We start from the raw sequence: 23,048 nt of genomic DNA, 5'->3' as shown, positions 1-23,048 counted from the left end.
CTTTCAATAGCTCATTCATGTCTTTCTCATTCCAGTCCTCCAACTTTTCTAATTTCCATCTAATATCTGGCCACGAATAAGTCACAAAAAAGGTTTACAATAATTGCTGTCCTGCTGGACTGTCCAACTGGACCCCCGAATATTGTTGTATGTTTTTCTTTAATCTTTCTAACCATTCAGACAGTGACTCATCTTTGGTTTTCTTTTCATCAAAAGCCTTAGCAGTATTATGTCCTCTAGGGGTTGCCTCTTTAATTCCGTTAATAATGCAATTTCTGTAATCTATCATATTCTGTCTTCCCCCATCTGTATTCTGGTCCCAGTTTGGATGTGCAATTGGCATTTTTTGTTCTCCCCCCTGTCCATTTATCCCTTGGGGATATTCCCAGTCCCAAACCCGGACCTGCAGTTCTAATCATGTTCCTTTCCTCTACTGAAAACAACGTTCCCATTATAGATTTCATCTCATCCCATATGTACATATTTGGGCCTAAAAATTGATCAAATTGTTCAGCCAAGCCCAGTGAGTCCTCCAATAACTTTTTCATTTCTTTCTGAAATTCCTGTACTTCAGAGTTGGTTAATGGGGCATTTACAAATCCCACACCCCCTTGCATTCCCTGCATTGGAACCTCTCTAAGGGATAGAGTTTTTCAGGTGCTTCAGGTGCTTCTGGCTCTCATTCTCTCCTAGCCCTTTCCCATGTCCGGGGAGGGCTTGGAGGAGGGACTGTATCTGGGTTTTGTGCCCCATTTCCTTTGTTCCCCTCAGGATTATAGGGAGGAGGATTTTCTGAAAGGTTTTCTAAAGGGTCCCATATTGGGCCCTTCTTTTTCTTCTGGTGTTTATTAGCTCTGTTTGCTGTAGAGACTGGGAATAAACCTATAGTCCTTACCCAGCATGCAGCATAATCGCTCTCTTTTGCATTAAAAGGCTCTTTTGCATTGACATAGCAATTTAATGCTCTGCAAATCCAACCCTCAAATGAACCAAATTGAGGCCAATAGAGATAGTCTTCCCTTATAGGTCCTTTTGTCCATTCGTACATGCAATATTGGATCATTGTGGCTTTATCCTTTCCTCGCGTCCTTTTTGTCTCTCCCCAGGAATCTAGCATCCTTCCCAAAGGGCTATCTTGAGGGATTTGAGGTGGCTTTTCTGACACCTTCTCTCCTTTCTTTCTTGCAGCCTCCTTGTCACGACGAGGGAAGGCACGAGACGCTCAATATGAGAATCAACGAACTTCCTTTATTGCAGATTGACAACAGCTTAATATACACTCTATAATGGGTTCATACATATTGCAGGGATTAAGCTCATTATTGGTACTTAGTTAAGTGGTGATATCACCTCCTTGCTGGATTTACCCCCCATCTCTATAGCGATAGTGCGTGTTGGGTCTTCAAATTTTTTTTTTTTTAAATATATATATATTTCACCTCACACTAGGTCCCTTCAAACCCTCAGCTCTGCCTCAGTCAATTTCAAGAGGGACCTCCACACAGAGCCCTCACGGCGCTTCCCTCGCTGCACCACTAAGTTCCCTATGGAAAGCAGTACAGCCAGCTCACTCCACTTGCCCAGCTGTCTGAAAGCGTCACAACCCCCCTCCCTAACTTTGCCCACAAGTGGAGAGATCTACCGTCTGGCTACAGCCTAAAGCATTACAGCCCCCTCCCTCCCTCACTCTGTCCACAAGGCAGAAGGATCTACCGGCTGGCCGCAACCTAACGCATTACAGCCCCCTCCTTCACCCCTGCCTCCCAGGAAGTTTTTAGTAGCTCCCCTTTCGGCCACAAAATGGCTCGGATGGTTCCCTTATTCAGTTGGGGTTGTCCACAACCCTTCCCCCACCCCAAGACAAGTGGAGGGTTCCTCTACTCCAGTCCATTTCTTTACCCTAAGGAGTCTCTCATTCACAGTTCACAACAGACTCTTCATTCCTTCACTGGCCAATTCCCTGGCGGGAGAATTGGAAACATGGTATTTTGGAACTCCGCTCTCACCCCGTACCTCTGGTACATCTCAAGCACACCCACGCACACTCCTTTTTACCCAATTTGCCCAGTAAAAATTAAAATAGCCCCTTTTGTGTCTTACTGAATTTTATGCATAGGATTTAACAGTGTTGTGGTCTTTTTAATGTCTGTACTGGCCAGTCCTTCTCTTTGTTCTCTTTGTTTCACAGCCGTCCGTCCTGGGTCTTTCATCTCAGTCGACCTGAAGGAGGGTTCCCAGTGCCCTGGACTGCCAAAATCAGCAGGGCGTGCCACCCAGGGACGCTGTTCCCCCCCACTCAGGTTGGTGGAGGTTCAAATCCCAGACGAGTCCCCAAAACTGTGAGAAAAATTTCTCCCTTGAATTAAAAAAAACAGCAAAAACTCATGAAACAAAAAGAAAGAATTTATTCAGCACGCTGGGTCTAGTCTCACACCGAGTTTTCAGGGAGAAAAGACCCTTTGGGTTTAATTTTCATACATTTTATAGTTTCACAAAATCCCACCTTATTTCAGATTAGCTTAATATATTCATTTTTGCCTAAAAAGGTTTCGTTTCTCTGAAAAGGGGCTTTCCCTTCTTTCAGATTGACCGCTGGACATCCTCTGTCAAAAATGATGGATCTTCCTTTGTTCTTAGCCCCGAGAGAGAAAAGAAACTCCTGTGTACAAAATTCTTACAGGGTCCCGAAGGATTTTAATTTTTTTTTAGGAACTTGTATATTTCCCTTATCTGGCCGAAAAAGACCCTGACATCCAGGTCCAGTCTGGGACTTGGATATCTTACAACTTCATGATATGCCTATTTCTCATAATTGTTATTCATTTTCATACTCCACTCGAACGTCTCATAATTTCAAAAAGTTTTGTACTTTAGGGGGAGGGGTTTCTATTCCATTGGAGGTCCTGCCTCCTGGGACGCATTGTCAATAAACCAAGACAATATGCTACCAGGTAAAATAAGAGCATACACTGATTAAAACTGGTCTAAAATATGAAAATGAAAAACAGTAGTTACTTAACTTTTTGCAATCTTATTTTTAGTCACTGTGGTTTTAATCATCCTGCTTACATCCCCCTTTAACTGGTTCCTAACAGTGTGGCCCAGGTAATTTGCTGTGTGGTTCTTCATCTCACCTCCCCAATGCTTTCAATTAAATCCATATTTAAGTTACAGTCAGCTGTCCAGTCTCAGGTGCTAAGAAGTGTCTGGGAGACAAGTGTCTTCAGATGCTAAGAAGTGTCCTGGAGATGCTAAGAAGGGTCCTAGGAGAGTAAAGGCTTGCCACCACTTAGTAGGAAAGGATGGGCACAAAGGTTTATATGAAATTTTTGTGAGCAGTGGGAATGTCCACTAGTTTCCCTCTAGTATGGAAAAGTTTCAAGCAAAGGATCTGGGTCAGCCAGGTTCAGGCCATTAAAACCTATGCTCATGGCTCACAACTATATGGGGCAGGAAAGTTCTCCATAGTGATGCTTGCACAGATGGAGGAGATGAAAGGTGAGGTCCAGCAAATCAAGGAAGTGCTAATTTGGGTCTCATTACCCTAGCTACTACCTTGCCAAAAAGGCTGTATAAATTGGATTACCTCTGAGGCTTTTGGACCACTGTCAAATTTGGTTGAAATTGATTAGAGCTTCAAAAGTTACTATTCAGAAATTATGACACAAGGATTACATCTGTCTAATTTTATCAGGAAACCAAGTGCACTAAACAAAGATAAGATTAAATATGGAAAACAAAGGAAGAGAACCAGAAAGGAGGTTGAGAGAACAGGAAAAAGCAGGAAGAGAAGCAGAAAATTTAGCACAACTAAGAAGAACTGACATAGGTTTCCTTTCCATGAACATGACCAGAATTAAATCCCAGTAAGATCTTTCTGCAGTGGAAAAGAGAGAAAAAGGCCTACAAAGCAGAGTATGAATGTGAGCCTCTACTCACATTAGTGGAGACATCGAAAAGCTTTAGGCAAGCATCCTCTGGGGTAGGTTCCTCCTTAGGCTCCATTGGGAGCCATTGGGAACTACTCAGCAAATATAGAAATCAAAGCAGGTACCTCATCTTGCTGGATACCTTCTCTTCTTGATCATTACAGGTAGGCAGTGATGAGGTCCCAACAAGAAGGCTTCAGGCAATCAAGAGGGACCTCAGGGCCTGGGACAACTGGTCAAGGGATCTGGAGCACAAGTTGTGTTCTCTTCTGTCCTGCCAGTTGCAAGGAATGATGGGGCAAGAAACAGGAAAATCATGCAGATGAATACCTAGCTTTGAGACTGGTGTTACCAGCAGAATTTTGGGGGGTTTTGTTCATGGGTCAGTTGATATGACACCAGGTCTGCCAGGCTCAACAGAGATAAGGTATGGGAAGAGAAGAACTATGGTGACCACCCAAGCAGCAAAAGGAGGCTTAAGAAGGAGTGCCTCAAGCAAGCACAAGCAGCCAAAGACGTAAGCACAACACAGGACCATGGGGCATCCCTTTGGTGGTTCAGTGGTAGAATTCTCACCTGCCACGCGGGAGGCCCGGGTTCGATTCCCGGCCAATGCACCAGAACAAAACTGTCTAAGTTTTTACTTGGCTCCCCTCCAAGTCCCCAGACCCAGCACAAAAAATCCTCCAGCAGAGAGCTAAGAAAAAAAACTATGAAAAATCCAAACTAGCCGAACTATATTAAAATAAATGTATTTATGTATATTACAGTTATATACAGTTGAAATACTATGTACAATTCCAAAAGGAAAAGGGAAAGGGAAGGGGGAAGGAAAAAAACCACCAAAAAACAAAATAGATATACACACAATCAAAAAACTCAGGATCTAGCAAACTAAAGAATTAGCAAAAGAATATCTCACTACTCTCCTTGGGACAGCACAATTGCCCAAATGCTGCCGCCATGGCACCAGACTCTGGGTCAGCAGAAAACAACAGGTCCCGTAGGCTGAGCCAGGCCCAAACTCCCCCACAGAAGCGGGACCGGCTGCGGGGATCTTCTGTCTCCAAACCTCACTGGAAGGGAAGAGAGCGAAGGCCTCTCCTCCCTTCTTCTTTATAGCCCTGGCTTATGTAAAAATCGTAGGGAATACTGGGTATATAGCTACTTCCTTGGTTACAAACTGGTCACCAAGGAAGGCCTAGACTAAAACTACCACAACCCCCGCTGGGATATTGACAGACTCAAATATTTCTATAAAGTGCTTGTACACCAACGAATGCAGTATGGAGAAAAAACAGGAGGAACTGGAGATCTATATGCAGTCACGGGGCTTTGATCTCATTGCGATTACGGAGACGTGCTGGGATAGATCACATGACTGGAATAGAGTTAATTTTTTTCATGGTAGCTGGTATGGGGTTGTGTTTTGGATTTGTGCTGGAAACAGGGTTGATAATTCAGGAATATTATTGCTCATCAGTGCTTGCAGAGTCAAGGCCTTTTCTGCCTCTCACATCATCTCAACAGCAAGTAGGCTGGGAGTGCACATGAAACTGGGTGGGGACACAGCTGGGACAGCTGACCCCAACTGACCACAAGGATATTCCATACCATATGACATCATGTTCGGCATATAAAGCTGGGGAAAAAGGAGGAAGGGGGGATGTTCAGAGTGATGGCATTTTGTCTTCCCAAGTAACCATTACATGTGATGGAGCGCTGTCACATGAAAGGGGGGATTTCCACAAACCCTTTGTGGTTGATTGGTCTGTCAGCACCCCAGGAAAGTCGAGATCCTTGTGCCTGACCAGTCTGTCAATGTCCCATTATGGGGACTCGCCACTGAGCAGCCTGCTGGATTGGAGGGAGATTCAACTAACATGTTCAGGGTCACATACCAACACCATAAGAGGGACCCCCCCTCAGGTCTACATACTTTTAGTTGAATATGTTACCCGCTGCCGTCAACTGCTAGTGCCCTTGAAGGGCTCACACTAGCAGTTTATGGACAGATTAAGGTTCGAGGATTGCCAGTGATAGTATCTGACTGCAAAAACGTACTCAAAGCAATATATGGATAAGCTCTAATTCCCAATGAAAGGTAGCTTGAGATAATAATTCAATGCACATGGAATATGGTTCTTACCCAATAGGCATCCCTATGGGGGAGAAAACAGGTTCAGCCTGTCAACCGATCCCAGAAGTTACAATGGAGTCTTCCCTAACTTCTCCCCACTCTTAACTTACTTTTATACTATTTATTTACATTTAGGTGGAGCTTGAGTGACTCCAGTCACACATATTTTTGTTACTGATTGATGTAAAATTCTCTTGCTTTTCTTTTAAAGAATGACGGGCATGCTGGCATCAGATGGGACTCACCTTTCTCAGCTAGGAAGGAGAGTCTTTGCCTGGGAAGTAGTGAGACTCATTGGCAGAGCTTTAAACTAGATATCATGGGGGAGGGGGGAAATATCAGGCTTGTCCCTGGCAAACTGTGGGATAATATGAAAAAATGAGAGGGACAGGGTACTTGTGAGGACCCTCTGCTGTACCAGCCACACTGGAGCATGCCGGCAGTCTTACAGAGATGAGCCAGGGACTCCTGAGATAATAAAAGCCAACAGGGAAAAAATAGAGAAACACCCCAGTAGCAAAAGGAGGCTTAAGAGGGAATATCTCAAGCAAAGCGCAAGCAACCAAACACGCAAACACTAGACAGGACTATGGAGCATCCCTTTGTACCCCCACTGGGATATTTTCACCATCAAATACTTCTATAAAGTGCCTGTACAGCAAGGCATGCAGTATGGGGCAAAAGCATGAGGAACTAGAGATCTATATACAGTCACAGGGCTTCGATCACATTGCAATTACAGAGACATGGTAGAATAACTTGCATGACTGGAATGTTGTCATGAAGGGCTACACGCTGTTAAGGAGAGACAGACCAGGAAGATGCAGTGGTGGAGTTGCTCTCTATGTGAAGCTACACTTGGAATGTATCAAGCTCTGTCTTGGGGTGGACGACCAGTGGGTCGAGAGCTTATGGGTTAGGATAAAAGGACAGACTAGTAAGGGTAACTGTTGTGGGTGTTTGCAACAGGCCATCTGAACCAGAGGAGGAAGTGGAGGAGGCCTTCTACAGACAGCTTGAAGCAACCTCACAGTCACAGGCCCTGGTTCTTGTTGGGGACTTTAACTACCCTGACATCTGCTGAAGAAGCTACATGGCAAAGCACAAACAGTTCAGGACGTTCCTGGAAAGCATTGATGACAACTTCCTGTCACAGGTAGTGGAGGAATGGTGTCCTGCTCGATCTCATACTAACAAATAAGGAAGGTTTTGTTGGAGATGTGAAGGTTGGGGGCAGCCTTGGCTCTAGCGACCATGAGATTGTAGAGTTCAGTATCAGGTGAGGAGGAAGCAGGGCAGCCAGTAAGATTGCAACCACGGACTTCAGGAGAGCTAATTTTAGCCTCTTCAGGGATCTTCTTGGAAGAATCCCATGGGAACAGGCCCCTAAGGGAAGAGGGGTCCAAGAGACTTGGTTGATATTCAAGGGTCACTTCCTCCAGGCTCAAGAATGATGCATCCCAAGGAGCAAAAAATTGGGCAAAGGGAGAAAGACGCCTGCATGGATGAATAAAGAACTCCTGCCATTACTCAAGTCAACATCTCCATAAATAACTTGGACACAGGACTGGAAGGAATACTAAAGCAATTTTGCAGACAACACAAAACTTGGAGGAGCTGTTGACTCCCTCGAAGGAAGTGAGGCCCTGCAGAGAGACCTCGACAAATTAGAGCACTGGGCCATCACCAACTGTATGAAGATCAACAAGGGATGGGGCAACCCTGGAATGTACATACAGACTGGGGAATGAGATGCTGGAAAGGAGTGCCATGGAAAAGGACCTGGGGGTCCTGGTTAGTGGCAAGTTGAATAGGAGTCAGCAGTGTGCCCTGGCAGGCAGGAGGGCCAACCGTGTCCGGGGGGGCATCAGGCAAGGCATTGCCAGCCAGTCAAGGGAGGTGATTGTCCCACTCTACTCTGCACTGGTGTGGTCTCACCTTGAATATTGCGTGCAGTTTTGGTCACCACAATATAAGAAAGATATTAAGCTCTTAGAGACCATCCAAAAGAGGGCAACAAAGATGGTGAAGGGCCTTGAGGGGAAGTCGTATGAGGAGCGGCTGAGGTCACTTGGTCTGTTCAGCCTGGAGGAGACTGAGGGGAGACCTCATTGCAGTCTACAACTTCCTTGTGAGGGGAAGTGGAGGAGCAGGCACTGATCTCTTCTCTCTGGTGACCAGTGACAGAACCTGAGGAAATGTCCTGAAGTTGTGTCAGGGGAGGTTTAGGTTAGATATTAGAAAAAGGTTCTTCACCCAGAGGATGGTTGGGCACCAGAACAGGCTCCCCAGGGAAGTGGTCACAGCACCAAGTCTATCTGAGTTCAAGAAGCCTTTGGACAATACTCTCAGGCACATGGTGTGACTCTTGGGGATGATCCTGTGCAGGGCTAAGGGTTGGACTCGATGATCCTTGTGGGTCCCTTCTAACTCAGCATATTCTGTGATTCTGTGAAGTACAAGCTAGAAATACACAGGAGATGGAAGCAGGGTGAGGCCACCTTGAGTGAATATAGAGAGGTGGTCAGGGTAAATAGAAATGAGGCAAGGAAGGTCAAGGTCCATCTAGGATTAAATCTGGCCAAGGATGTCAAGGATAACAAAAAGGGCTTCTTCAAATACATCAATAACAAAAAGAAAGTAAAAGATAATGTGGGCCCGATACTAAATGGAGAGGGGACACTGGTAACAGAGGATGCAGAGAAGGCAGAGCTACTGAATGCCTTCCTTGCATTGGTTTTCACTGACAAGACCAGTTCTCAGGGATCTCTGAGCCAGGAGACCAGGAAAAAGGAATGTCGGAATGAAGACTTTCCCTTGGTCAAGGAGGATTGGGTCAGAGAACACCTAAACAAACTTGACATCCACAAGTCCATGGGCCCTGATGGGATGCATCCATGAGTGCTGAGAGAGCTGGCGGACACCATAGCAAGACCACTCACAGTCATCTTTGAAAGGTCATGGAGATCAGAAGAGGTGCCAGAGAACTGGAAGATAGCAAGTGTCATCCCAGTCTTCAAAAAGGGCAAGAAGGAGATCCCAGGGAACTACTAGCAAGTTAACCTCACCTCAATCCCTGGAAAGGTGATGGAGTGCCTCATTCTGGAGGCCATCTCTACCCACATGGAAGACAAGAAGGTGATCAGGAGTAGTCAGTATGGATTCACTAAAGGTAAGTCATGTTTGACCAACCTGATTTCTGATATTGTCTACCTGGACTTCAGTAAGGCTTTTGACAGTCTCTCACATCATCCTCATAGGCAAACTCAGTAAGTGTGGGTTAGATGAGTTGACAGTGAGGTGGATTGAGGACTGGATGAATGGCAGATCCCAGAGGGTTGTAATCAGTGGCATAGGGTCTAGTTGGAGGCCTGTCACTGGTGGTGCCCCCCAAGGTTCTATACTGGGCCCAGTATTCTTTAACTTGTCCATCAAGGACTTGGATGAAGGGGAGGAGTGCCTCCTCAACAAGTTCACTGATGATACAAAACTGAGAGGAGTGGTCGATATCCCAGAGTGCTGTGCAGTCCTTCAGAAGGACCTCGACGAGTTGGAGAGATGGACAGAGAAGAACTGCCTGAAGTTCAACAAAGGCAAATTCAGGGTCCTGCACCTGGGGAGGAATAACCCTGGGCACAGGTACAGGCTGGGAGTCAACCTGATGGAAAGCAGCTCTGCGGAAAAGGACCTGGGGGTCCTAGTGGAAAACAAACTGTCCATGAGCCAGCAGTGTGCCCTTGTGGCCAAGAAGGCCAATGGTATCCTTGGGTGCATTAGGAAGAGCATTGCCAGCAGCTCAAGGGAGGTGATCCTGCCCCTCTACTCAGCCCTGGTGAGGTCACATCTGGAGTACTGTGTCCAGTTCTGGGCTCCCTAGTACAAGAGAAACATGGAGCTCCTGGAGTGGGTCCAGCAGAGGGCAACAATGATGATTAGGGGACTGGAGCATCTGTCTTACAAGGAAAGGCTGAGGGAGTTGGGACTGTTCAGCCTCAAGAAGAGACAACTGAGAGGAGACCTCATCAATGTGTATAAACATCTGAAGGGAGGGTGTCAAAAGGGTGGAGCCAGGCTCTTCTCGGTGGTGCCAAGCAATAGGACAAGAGGCAATGGGCAGAAATCAATGCACAGGAAGTTCCATCTGAATATGAGAAAGAACTTCTTTATTGTGTGGGTCACCATGCACTGGAACAGATTGCCCAGAGAGGTTGTTGAGTCTCCCTCATTGGAGATATTCAAGTTCCGTCTGGACTCAATCAGTGCAATGTGCTCTAGGATGACCCTGCTTGAGCAGGGAGGTTGGACCAGATGACCCCACTGTGGTCCCTTCAAACCTGACCCATTCTGTGATTCTGTGATTTTGTGATTACTTTGAAGGTATTCTTATCTATCTCTAATCCTTTAAATTCTGTGAGGAAGCAGGAAAGGGGAAAATAATTTAACTTAGTGATTAAAAAAAAAAAATCAGATTGAAAGCAAACTTTATAGAAAAAAATGAGAAAAATATTTTTTTTCTGTATCCTTTGTCTTTCTTTCTTAGTACCCTCAAGCAAGAATCTTCTTGTGTAAAAAGGAATTAGGAATGAATGTTAAAGTAAGTATCAGGCAGAAGCAGGAAAGCTACTCATCAAAACATATGATGGCCTAGTTCAGCCTTCTCAGTCAGTAGAAGACACCAGAAATAAATTTGAAACACTGCACCTATATATATGTTAAGAAGACAAATGTTCACTGAAGACAGGAATCTTGAACAAATGATGAGGCTAATCTCTGATTTCTCTATTATCCAAGCTTCAAATGTCACACACTATCCAGAATCCACTGGTATCACAACAGTGCATAATATTGAAAGATTATAAAAAAATCCCAGCAAACAAACTTATCTATATCTTTGATTTCTTTCTATCTCCACAAACCTTGCCTTGTTCTACTTGAGTATCCACAAATAGCCCACAAATAATTTTTTTATCTTTGGTTTTGTTGCCAATACTCTCATCCCTTTATCTCTCAGAATGTCCCATTAGATCAGGCTGAAATGATGCATTACTGGCATTTTTCATAGAAGGAAACAAAAGGAATGGCTAAAATATGCAGCATTTCTATCTCATTCAAAAGCCAGTAGTTAGAGTACAAGCTCTGAATGGACAAGGCAGGCTTCAATTCTTGCTTCTTCCTAGAGTGATGAACTCAATTTTTTTCTGACCATAACCTTACCATCACATTACAGTGTACTCAGTACTAGGTCTTTTAATCTCTCCTGTTAAGTTGTTTTTCATTATATTATAAACTATTTCCTTATCAGCATCCTGTATAATAATTGGCAGTTGATACTTAAAAGACGAAGGTAGACAGCACAAATAGTTAGAAGACTTATAACAGAATACCCTCTCCACCCCTCCTGTAGTCCCAGTGCACTGAAAAGAGAAATAGGACACTGGTGCAAAACCCTGCCAACAACCATCCAGAAAAGAGATCTAGTAGGAAGATGTCCCATCCCTCAAATGCCGTAGCCTTCAAGCTGTACCTTTGGGAAGCACAACTGTTGCCTAAAATCAAACAAATAATTTTATGGACAATGTTAGTATAGAAAGGTTAAAAAAGCTCTTTAATAAGATGCCTTAGGTGCACAAAGATGGCATATGAACCATCACACACACAGGTTTCACAAACTTATACAATCATCTAATTATAATATTTAACTATTACCTCATGGGGATACACCCAGCCCAAAAATTGTCCCTCCTCTCACAGGTACGCCTCCCAGAATTGGGTTGGTGGTCCCAAGACTCCATATCTTCCTCTCACGAAAGTCTTCATCAACTCTCTCTATCCTGCTTGGACCATTTTCAAGGATTCCGGACATTCTCTGATAGTTTTGACTCTCTCATATCAAGCGATATGCCTGTCGTGTCTTATTCTAAGAACATTTTATACAGATAAAATGCTCTTTACCTTGCTACAATCTTCGTCCATTGGAATTCTTGACAAGAAATATTAAACAACATTTCAGGAATCTAATACAAAGGTACTTAGCTAAAGTGCTACCAAAAGTGTTAAAAAAGTTATACTTAAAATCTATATAACCTAGATTTTAAGGCATCACAACTTATCGCTTCTAGCAGTTTTGAAACTAGTTTCAAATAATTATTCTCTAACCAAAATTATTTCTCAAATTTGTCCTAATTTCAGAATTGTTAGACAGCCTCAGCCACTTTACCATTTAGAAACTTTTTCCTTGTCTTTACTTTTACTACATTGGCAATATTGGATTTATATTTTTTTCTTTTAAAGAGAATTTTAATGAGTTACCTTCCTTCTTGTCACAAAGTTAAGGCACTGCTCTCTGTAATAGTGGTATTATGTAACAGGAAACAATCATCCAATCCATTGCTAAGAACCTGGTTTCCAAGTTTCCATGCAGACTGCTTACAGTGTTTTTCTGTACCTCTATGTATGCACAGAGGAAATAACTGATATTCCTCAATAGCTCTCTGTGTAAACTCTCTTATTTCAGGTGAAGAGAGATGTGAATTAAGCTAAGCAGAATACAAGCTCTTAAAACATAGAATAAATGTGTCTATGTGAAGGAGCTCATGCAGAATAGTTATCATTGCATTATTTTGATGCCTTTGAAATTTTAGGATTTTTAGCTTTTTGTAGATTTTAATGTAGCTGTATAGTCTGTCACACTTTAAAATAGTAGTTAACACTTATCAAACCCTGTTCCCCCATTTCATATCGAATTTTCTAAATTCTTTAGGCTTGTTTAGGCTCCTTTCAAGGCAGGACTATAGTAAACACATTCTGTTTAAGAACATATGCACCCCAGGCCCGAAAAACAAGATACCATCATAGTAAAAGCAACCTTCAAGCCTGGAACCTTGGAGAAGCTCCAAAGACAGTATGTGCCGTGAAGAAGAGGAAGATGAGGAAGAAAGGGGTCTTGGGACCTCAGACTCAATTTCCGAGGAGGCGTGCCAGGGGGGCAGATCTGGGGGAGGGTAGTTCTCGGATCAGACCATAAATTGCGGAACCCCTGGACATGGGGGGGCACACCTTTTCATACTCCTTGTGCCGGAAGGCTTTCATTAAAGACCTGCTCTCTATCTTATTTCTGTTAAATTAGTCTGGCGAGGTTTTTTGTTCCTTTTTTTTAGGCAACATTTTGCAATGCATCCTGCCTGGACACATACTCTAAGTTTTCACTTAAAAAAATGCCATTAGTCTTCACATGCGGCATATCAAATGAAAATCCATTCTAAAACATTTAGTGCAGTCTTCCTGAGTTCATCCATATGATACAATATTAATATTTATTACATTAAAGATCATCTTGTTCCAAAACCCCTGCCATGGGCAGGGACACCTTCCACTAGACCAGGTTGCTCAGAGCCCCATCCAACCTGGCCTTGAACACTTCCAGGGATGGGGCAGCCACAGCTTCCCTGGGAAATCTCTTCCAGTGTCTCACCACCCTCACAGAAAAGAATTTCCTCCTGATACCTAATCTAACCCTGCCCTCTATCAGTGTGAAGCCATCTCCCCCTTGTCCTGTCACTACATGCTCCTGTCCAAAGTCCCTCTCCAACTCTCTTGTAAGCCCCTTTAGGCACTGGAAGGCTGCTATAAGGTCTCCCTAGAGCCTTCTCTTCTTCAGGATGAACAGTCCTAACTGTCTCAGCCTGTCTTCATAGCAGAGGTGCTCCAGCCCTCTGATCATCTTTGTGGCCTCCTCTGGACTTGTTCCAACAGGTACACATCCTTCTTATGTTGGGGGCCCCAGATCTGGATGCAGTACTCCAGGGGGGTCTCAAAAGGGTGGAGTAGAGGGAGACAATCCCCTCCCTTGACCTGCTGGCCACGCTCCTTTTGATGCAGCCCAGGACATGGTTGGCTGTAAGCACACATTGCTGAGTCATGTTGAGCTTTCTGTCCACCAACATCTCCAAGTCCTTCTCCCCAGGGCTGCTCTCAATCCATTCTCCACCCAACCTGTATTTGTGCTAGGGATTGCCCTAACCCAGGTGCAGGACCTTGCACTTGGCCTTGTTGAACTTCATGAGATTCACACAGGTCCACCTCTCAAAACCTGTCCAGGTCCCTCTGGATGGCATCCCTTCCCTCCAGCATGTTGACTGCACCACACAGCTTGGTGTCATTGGCAAACTTGCTGAGGGTGCACTCAATCCCACCGTCCATGTCACTGACAAAGATGCTGAACAGCACCAGTCCCAGTACTGACCCCTGAGGAACGCCACTCCTCACTGGTCTCCACTTGGACATCAAGCTGTTGACCACAACTCTTTGAGTACGGCCATCCAGCCAGTTCCTTATCCACCAAGTGATCCATCCATCAAATCCATGTCTCTCCAGTTTAGAGACCAGGATGCCCTGTGGGACAGTGTCAAATGCTTTGCACAATTCCAGGTAGATGACACCAGTTGCTCTTCCCTCATCCACCACTGCTGTAACACCATCATAGAAGGTCTAGTCAAGTCAGGAAACAGAATTTTTTGCCAAAACAAACTATGGAGTAACCTCCTCTGTTTAAAAAAAATAAATCAAAATCCTAGGATCAGAAGCAGAGCCTGCCTTTAAATTTCTAATAGGTAAATATTTTCTTTTATATATTGAGTTGCCTGTAACCATGGTATTATCCCTAAATTCCAGTCTGGGTTTATGAAGCCTTATCTCAGCAAACACTGTAGTTTTCTTAGTCTATGAAGAGAAACAGGCATTCTTAGCACACAATTCATCTTGTTCCAATGTAGGTATAAATAATATGGTCAGAAGAGTTGTACCCTGAAAGAATGCATTTCTCTCCACTGGTTATAAAAACAGCCTACTGTGACCAACCAAGCAAGAAACATCCATTTTGTGAACAAATAAACTTGAGTGTAAAGATTCCCAGCTACAAAATCCCAGTTCAAATTATGTGACTTCTGTTGAAAAAGCAACTTTTTTTATGGACAAGAATGTAACTACAGGTGTCTTAAAATTACTGGAAGATTTTACATAAACACATGCAAATGAGAAGATTCCTTTTTTAGCAGAGTCATATGTTGACCTTTATGTAAATTGTATTTTAAAGCTGGATTATATATACTGTAGTTATATACAATCACCAATTCGCGTTAATTTCTTTCGGGAACTTCAGTGCCTGACCTACAAAACCTACTCATGCAAATATACCTTTTACAGTAAGCATTTACTGGCTTAGAGCTTCATACTCTCAGAAGCAAAATTTAACTCTCTTCGGTTAACCAAAGAGCTCCCAGATTTTAAGACAACTTAGAGTGTCTCTGAATTTTCCCAAGTATTGACTAGGTCTTTGTCTCATACTCAGTACTGATGTGTGAAAGAAAGGATAATTAGATGTCCTGGTTAGAACGGCTGGGACCAATTCATCCCTGGATGGGTGTAACCCAAAACTGTGTATTCTATAGCCTCCATGCCATTTCCCAAAAACTGCTGTCAGTAGAGGCCTGCAAGGTGGGAAGATGTTCCTGTACCCTTTTATGGAATTCCCTGCTCTGATATCCTTATATGGAATTCCCTGCTCTAATACCCTTTTATGGAAGAGGGACTGAGCATCCGCATGCCCTTTTATGGAATTCCCTACTCTGAGGGAGGGACTGAGCACTCCCGCCTGAACTGGAGAGTATATAACTGGGAGTTTCAGAGCCTTGGGACTCTCTCTCGTGGGATCCAGAGGAAGACTCCAGACCACTGCCTTCAACTAGACTGAGACCACCACCCTCAACTGGACTGCAATCATCACTTCTGACCAGACTGCAGCAGCTCTCCCACCAGCAGGTTTATTCCCTCTCCCTTTGCTTTGGACTCGGGGGTGGGCCAAGGTACACCACTCTTGTTCATACCCTAGGGTGCTGGTTTATACATTTGGGTTTTGTGGGTTAAAACCAATTGTCTGTCTGTATAATTGTACTTATTGCATTATTTTAATAAATTGTTATTCTGACTTATAAATCTCTCTTTTGAATTGAGTTCATTTTCCCTTGCTGGTTAACTTTTAAACCAGCACATTTTTGGCGCCCAAACGTTGGGGCAGAGAGAGAGAAGTCAGAATCACAATTTCGTTTTAAGCATCTGTGTATTTGGATACAGAAACTCCCCGATCAACATGTTGTTTGGTGCATTCACGTGGGTGTTTTATCTGAGCATGTTCATATTTCCACAAATGGGGAACTATTTGCCTATTTTAATGCTCTCTTTAAGACCAGGGAGAGGGATCCAAATTGCTTTACTAGTATACTATGTTTATGTCATCATAACCTCAGAAGCAATGAGTTTCATTGTAAATGTGTATTCAGTCCTGTTTACCTGTCCTGGTTTAGGTTGCTACCTCTGGGGCCTCATTAAAAATTGCACCCAGCCCTTTGGGGGAACAGTGGGGAATGGTGGTTTCCAGCCTCTCACCTCCTTCTTTCCCTTCAGACCTGGTACAACAGTTTTTGAAAATATTGATTTTCCTTTTGATGCTAAGGACGGCATAATGTTATTGTTAGTGTTGCTCTGTCTGCTGCTCTGTCTGCTCTGTACTGTTTACACCATGCTTAGGGTCAGAACAGGGCCTTCTAGGGAGGCTGTTTGGACGCCTGTCCTGGGAATGGATAACGCTGAGTGGCACGGGAAGTGGGAGGACATCGGCCAGTATTTGGAGAAGTTTTCTCCTCCCATGATCTGGAAATTCACCCCTGAACAACTGCAGGATCCTGTCAGCATGATAAAACTGGTAAAGGAAAAATGCTCTGGCAGCTCCAGAGATGGTCAGCTCACAGCAACCTGCTGGGCCCTGGCCACTGCTTACCGGGCACTGCTTGACATGGTACAGCACTGCCAGGGGGAGGAGAGAAGGAGCAAATCAACTGGCACCACGTCCACACAAACTACAGCTGAGTCGGAGGGAGTAAGAAATAAATCAACTGGCACCATGCCCACACAAACCATCGAGGAGCCAGAAGGACAACAGAAACCAATAGCAGTCGCCCCTGTCCAGAAAAGGAAATCGAAGACCAAATCAGTTCGCATAGCAAATGATGACGAAGAGGCAGGACCTTCACATCCACCGGAGGAGACAGAGCCAGAAATAATCACTCGGTCCCTATCCCTGGGTGAGCTACGTGAGCTCCGGAGAGAGTTCACACGACAGGCGAACGAGTCCATCCTGACCTGGCTGCTCCGAATCTGGGATGCCGCCGCTACCGACACAATTCTAGATGGAAGTGAAGCAAGACAACTGGGATCCCTGTCTCGAGATGTCGTCATTGATCAGGGGATTGGAAGGAGGCAGGAAACTCTCAGCCTCTGGCGGCGACTGTTGTCCAGTGTAAGGGAGAGATACCTTTGCAAGGAGGACCTCCACGTACAGCAAGGACAGTGGAACACGATGGAACAAGGTATCCGGTGCTTGAGAGAATTGGCTGTACTGGAGATAATCTTTTCAGAGGACGAAAGATTTCCTAAAAGTCCAGATGGTGTACAGTGCACATCCCAGATGTGGTTGAAGTTTGCACGACTCGGGCCAGAAATGTATTCCCGCTACCTAGCAACGCTGCAATGGAGGGAGGGAGAGGACAAGGTTGGTGCATTGGTCAGCAAACTCAGGATTTATGAAGACACTGTCACCGCCCCATTACGAGCCCACGTCTCATCGGTGGAAACCAAACTGGCTGAACATGTTCGAAGCCTGGAAGAGAAGATTGAAGAAGGACACCAGAGGCTAAGAGAAGAAATTAAGGAAGGGATCTTCCATACCTCGCCAGGACAAACAAGGGTCTCTGCTATCAGGAGCCAGCGTCCCCCAGCTAAGGAGAGAAGGTACACTCCACGTGGCAATCTATGGTTTTACCTCCAAGAGCACGGAGAAGATATGAGGAAGTGGGATGGGAAACCCACCTCTTCCTTAGCAGCCCGGGTACGTGAATTGAAAAGAGGGACAAGTACCACAAGGAACTCTTTGAGGATGAATGCTGCTCCAGTCTCTCGTAGGCAAGACTCCAGACGGCCCAGGAATGATGATATGTCTGATCCTCTTGAAGGGACCTCCAGGTCATACTTACAAGAAGAGCGCAACGAGTACCATGACCAGGACTAGGGGTGCCCTGCCTCTAGCCAGGTAGAGGAGAGGGACAATCGAGTCTATTGGACAGTGTGGATTCGGTGGCCTGGCACATCAGAGCCACAAAGATATAAGGCTTTAGTTGACACCGGCGCACAATGTACTTTGATGCCATCAAGATACATAGGGGCAGAATCCATCTCTATTTCTGGGGTGACAGGGGGATCCCAACAGCTGACTGTACTGGAAGCTGAAGTGAGCCTGACTGGGAAGGAATGGCACAGACACCCCATCGTGACTGGTCCAGAGGCCCCGTGTATCCTTGGCATAGATTACCTGAGGAGTGGGTATTTCAAAGACCCAAAAGGACTTCGTTGGGCGTTTGGCATAGCTACTGTGGAGGCAGAGGAAATTAGACAGTTGAACACTTTGCCTGGCCTCTCAGAGGACCCCTCTGCTGTGGGACTGCTGAAGGTTGAAGAACAGTTGGTACCGATAGCCACAGCAACCGTGCACCGTCGGCAATACCGCACCGACCGAGACTCTGTGACTCCCATACATAAGATGATCCGTGACCTGGAGACCCAGGGGGTGGTCAGCAAGACTCGCTCACCCTTTAATAGCCCTATATGGCCAGTGCGTAAGTCCAGCAGAGAGTGGAGGCTGACGGTGGATTACCGTGGACTCAATGAAGTCACACCACCCCTGAGTGCTGCTGTGCCGGACATGCTGGAGCTCCAGTACGAGCTGGAGTCCAAGGCAGCCAAGTGGTATGCCACCATTGACATTGCCAACGCCTTCTTCTCCATTCCTTTGGCAGCGGAGTGCAGGCCACAATTTGCTTTCACTTGGAGAGGTGTGCAGTACACCTGGAATCGACTGCCTCAGGGGTGGAAACACAGTCCCAGCATTTGCCATGGACTGATCCAGACTGCACTGGAAAAGGGCGAGGCTCCAGAACATCTACAGTACATTGATGACATCATTGTATGGGGGAACACAGCGGGGGAAGTCTTCGAGAAAGGAGAGAAGATAATCCAGATCCTCCTAAGAGCTGGTTTTGCCATTAAACGAAGTAAGGTCAAGGGACCTGCTCAGGAAATTCAGTTCTTAGGAGTGAAGTGGCAAGATGGACGTCGCCTAATTCCAACGGAGGTAATTAACAAAATAGCAGCCATGTCCCCACCAACCAGCAAGAAGGAAACACAGGCTTTCCTAGGCGCTGTGGGCTTTTGGAGGATGCATATCCCCGAGTACAGTCAAATTGTAAGCCCTCTCTACCTTGTGACACGGAAGAAAAATGATTTCCAGTGGGGGCCTGAACAACAACAGGCCTTTGAACAAATCAAACAGGAGATTGCCCATGCGGTAGCCCTTGGGCCAGTAAGGACAGGACAGGACGTGAAGAACGTGCTCTACACTGCAGCCAGGAAGAATGGCCCTTCTTGGAGCCTCTGGCAGAAAGTGCCTGGGGAGACCCGAGGACGACCGCTGGGATTCTGGAGTCGGGGATATAAAGGATCTGAAGCCAGCTATACACCAACTGAGAAAGAGATCCTGGCTGCTTATGAAGGACTTGGAGCTGCCTCAGAAGTGATCGGCACCGAAGCGCAGGTCCTCCTGGCACCCCGACTACCAGTGCTGGGCTGGATGTTCAAGGGGAGAGTTCCTGCTACACATCACGCCACCGATGCCACATGGAGTAAGTGGATCGCTCTGATCACACAACGAACCCGGATAGGGAATCCTAATCGCCCTGGGATTTTGGAAATTATCACCAATTGGCCCGAAGGTGAGAGTTTTGGACTATCCTCTGAAGAAGAAGAGGAGCAGGTGACACGGGCTGAGGAGGCCCCACCATATGACAAGCTACCAGCAGATGAAAGACGATATGCGCTCTTCACGGATGGCTCCTGCCGCATTGTAGGGACAAACCGAAAATGGAAGGCAGCCGTGTGGAGTCCCACACGGCGAGTTGCAGAAGCAACCGAAGGACAAGGTGGGTCAAGTCAGTTCGCAGAGCTTAAAGCCGTTCAGTTGGCTTTGGATATAGCTGAACGAGAGAAGTGGCCAAGACTCTATATCTACGCTGACTCATGGATGGTGGCCAATGCTCTGTGGGGATGGCTAGAGCGATGGAGAAAGGCCAACTGGCAGCGCCAAGGGAAACCCATCTGGGCGGCGGAGATGTGGCAGGACATCGCTGGCCGGGTAGAGAAGCTGAGTGTGAAGGTCGGTCACGTAGACGCTCACGTACGCAAGAAACGGGCTAATGAGGAGCATCACAACAACGAGCAGGCGGACCGAGCTGCCAGGATTAAAGTCTCTCAGGTGGATCTGGATTGGCAACACAAAGGAGAATTATTTCTGGCTCGATGGGCCCATGACGCCTCCGGTCACCAGGGGAGAGATGCAACATACAGATGGGCTCGTGACCGAGGGGTGGACTTAACCAAGGGCATTGTCTCACAGGTCATCCATGACTGTGAGACATGTGCTGCCATCAAGCAGGCCAAGCGGGTGAAGCCTCTATGGTATGGTGGACGGTGGTCAAAATACAGGTATGGGGAAGCCTGGCAAGTTGACTACATCACGCTCCCCAAAACCCGCCAGGGCAAGCGCTACGTACTGACCATGGTAGAAGGAAGTACTGGATGGCTGGAGACGTACCCCGTACCTCATGCCACTGCCCGGAATACCATCCTGGGCCTTGAAAAACAAGTCCTGTGGCGACACGGCACCCCGGAGAGAATTGAGTCTGATAATGGGACCCATTTCAAGAATGGCCTCGTAGACACCTGGGCCAGAGAGCATGGCATCGAGTGGGTGTATCATATCCCCTACCATGCACCAGCTGCTGGAAAAGTTGAACGGTGCAACGGACTGCTGAAAACCACTCTGAAGGCACTGTGTGGAGAGACTCTCAAACACTGGGAGCTGCATTTAGCAAAGGCCACCTGGTTGGTCAACACGCGAGGCTCCATCAATCGAGCTGGCCCTGCCCAATCAGAACCTTTGCATACTGTAGATGGAGATAAAGTCCCCGTGGTGCATATGAGAGGTATGTTAGGGAAGACTGTTTGGATTAGTCCCACCTCAAGCAAAGGCAAACCCATCCGAGGGATTGTTTTTGCTCAAGGACCTGGTTTCACCTGGTGGGTAATGCAAAAAGATGGGGAGACACGTTGTGTACCACAAGGGGACCTAATTTTGAGTGAGAATGGTCCGTAATGTTTCATTGTACATATGTGTATATAGTTTTAAAGAGACATAGTTTTTAAGGGGGGTTAATTTGGGCATGACATGGATGGCATAGAATAAGGGGTGGATAATGTCCTGGTTAGAACGGCTGGGACCAATTCATCCCTGGATGGGTGTAACCCAAAACTGTGTATTCTATAGCCTCCATGCCATTTCCCAAAAACTGCTGTCAGTAGAGGCCTGCAAGGTGGGAAGATGTTCCTGTACCCCTTTATGGAATTCCCTGCTCTGATATCCTTATATGGAATTCCCTGCTCTAATACCCTTTTATGGAAGAGGGACTGAGCATCCGCATGCCCTTTTATGGAATTCCCTACTCTGAGGGAGGGACTGAGCACTCCCGCCTGAACTGGAGAGTATATAACTGGGAGTTTCAGAGCCTTGGGACTCTCTCTCGTGGGATCCAGAGGAAGACTCCAGACCACTGCCTTCAACTAGACTGAGACCACCACCCTCGACTGGACTGCAATCATCACTTCTGACCAGACTGCAGCAGCTCTCCCACCAGCAGGTTTATTCCCTCTCCCTTTGCTTTGGACTCGGGGGTGGGCCAAGGTACACCACTCTTGTTCATACCCTAGGGTGCTGGTTTATACATTTGGGTTTTGTGGGTTAAAACCAATTGTCTGTCTGTATAATTGTACTTATTGCATTATTTTAATAAATTGTTATTCTGACTTATAAATCTCTCTTTTGAATTGAGTTCATTTTCCCTTGCTGGTTAACTTTTAAACCAGCACATTAGAACATAATCCTTTTCTGTTACATCATTTTTACTAGAATATCAGGTAGGAGAAGGTTCAAACCTGTATTTCATCTCCCTACCTCAAGGCAGGATCACAGTTACCCAAACCAGTACTACATTTATTTCTCCAGACTATTACAATAGTCATATGAGAGATTCCAAAACCTCCCAGTCTAGTTCAGTTTTTCACAGCTCCTCTTTTCAGAAAGCCATTTCAACGTCTAAATGAAATCTTTCTTAAACCACTTGTCTGTTGCTTCTTGCTATAGCCCCTGTAATACCTCATGTACTTGAAAATTCTTCTCATTTAGGAGTCCTTTAAGTGGTCACCATTGTCACTGTAACTGTCTTTCTTCTTACCTCCCCTTAGGCATGTCATGAAAAACCTCAGGTAAAACCTTATTGCCCTGAGATGTCCAGGAATGCACTTTGGAAGTGCCTCTCAGTTCAGTTTAAAGGAGACATAGGCATGTAGGGTGGGATGAATCAAGATTCTAACTCCCAGTGCAATAAAAAACCAGAACTGCTTTATTTACTCAATTGATTATTATTTGACATGCTGCTCACCACAAGAAGGAGAAAGATCATCTGGTACTTAAATATATCCTCTGGACATATTTAATAATATCTTCTAATATAATAATATTCCCTTAATATATTAAATATACTCTGTATATATTTAATAATATCATCTTAATAATATCCTCTGGACCTTAAATAAGATCTGTCTTTTCCTGCATTCCTCTGTTTCACATGAAATTACTGTGCATCTTCAATTAAAGAAGCACTTCTTCATGTCTTGACTGTCAGAAGGTTGAACTTTATGCTATATCTAGCTGGCTACCATTTGTCCAGCACTGTCAGATTGTCTAGTGTAAAAAGAATCCACTG

General features: G+C 45.5%; 1 non-coding gene across 1 annotated transcript; it reads left to right on the top strand.

Moving 5' to 3' along the window:
* The first annotated feature begins 4,475 nt into the window (after positions 1-4,475).
* On the top strand, positions 4,476-4,546 carry TRNAG-GCC. Its single transcript has one exon. It is a non-coding gene; the product is annotated as a tRNA-Gly (tRNA).
* Positions 4,547-23,048: the final 18,502 nt, after the last annotated feature.

The sequence above is a fragment of the Neopelma chrysocephalum genome, unplaced genomic scaffold (genome assembly GCF_003984885.1).
Source record: "Neopelma chrysocephalum unplaced genomic scaffold, ASM398488v2 Primary Assembly neopelma1_96833, whole genome shotgun sequence".
NCBI classification, from domain to species: Eukaryota; Metazoa; Chordata; class Aves; order Passeriformes; family Pipridae; genus Neopelma; species Neopelma chrysocephalum.
This window is presented reverse-complemented; position numbering and strand designations above follow the sequence as displayed.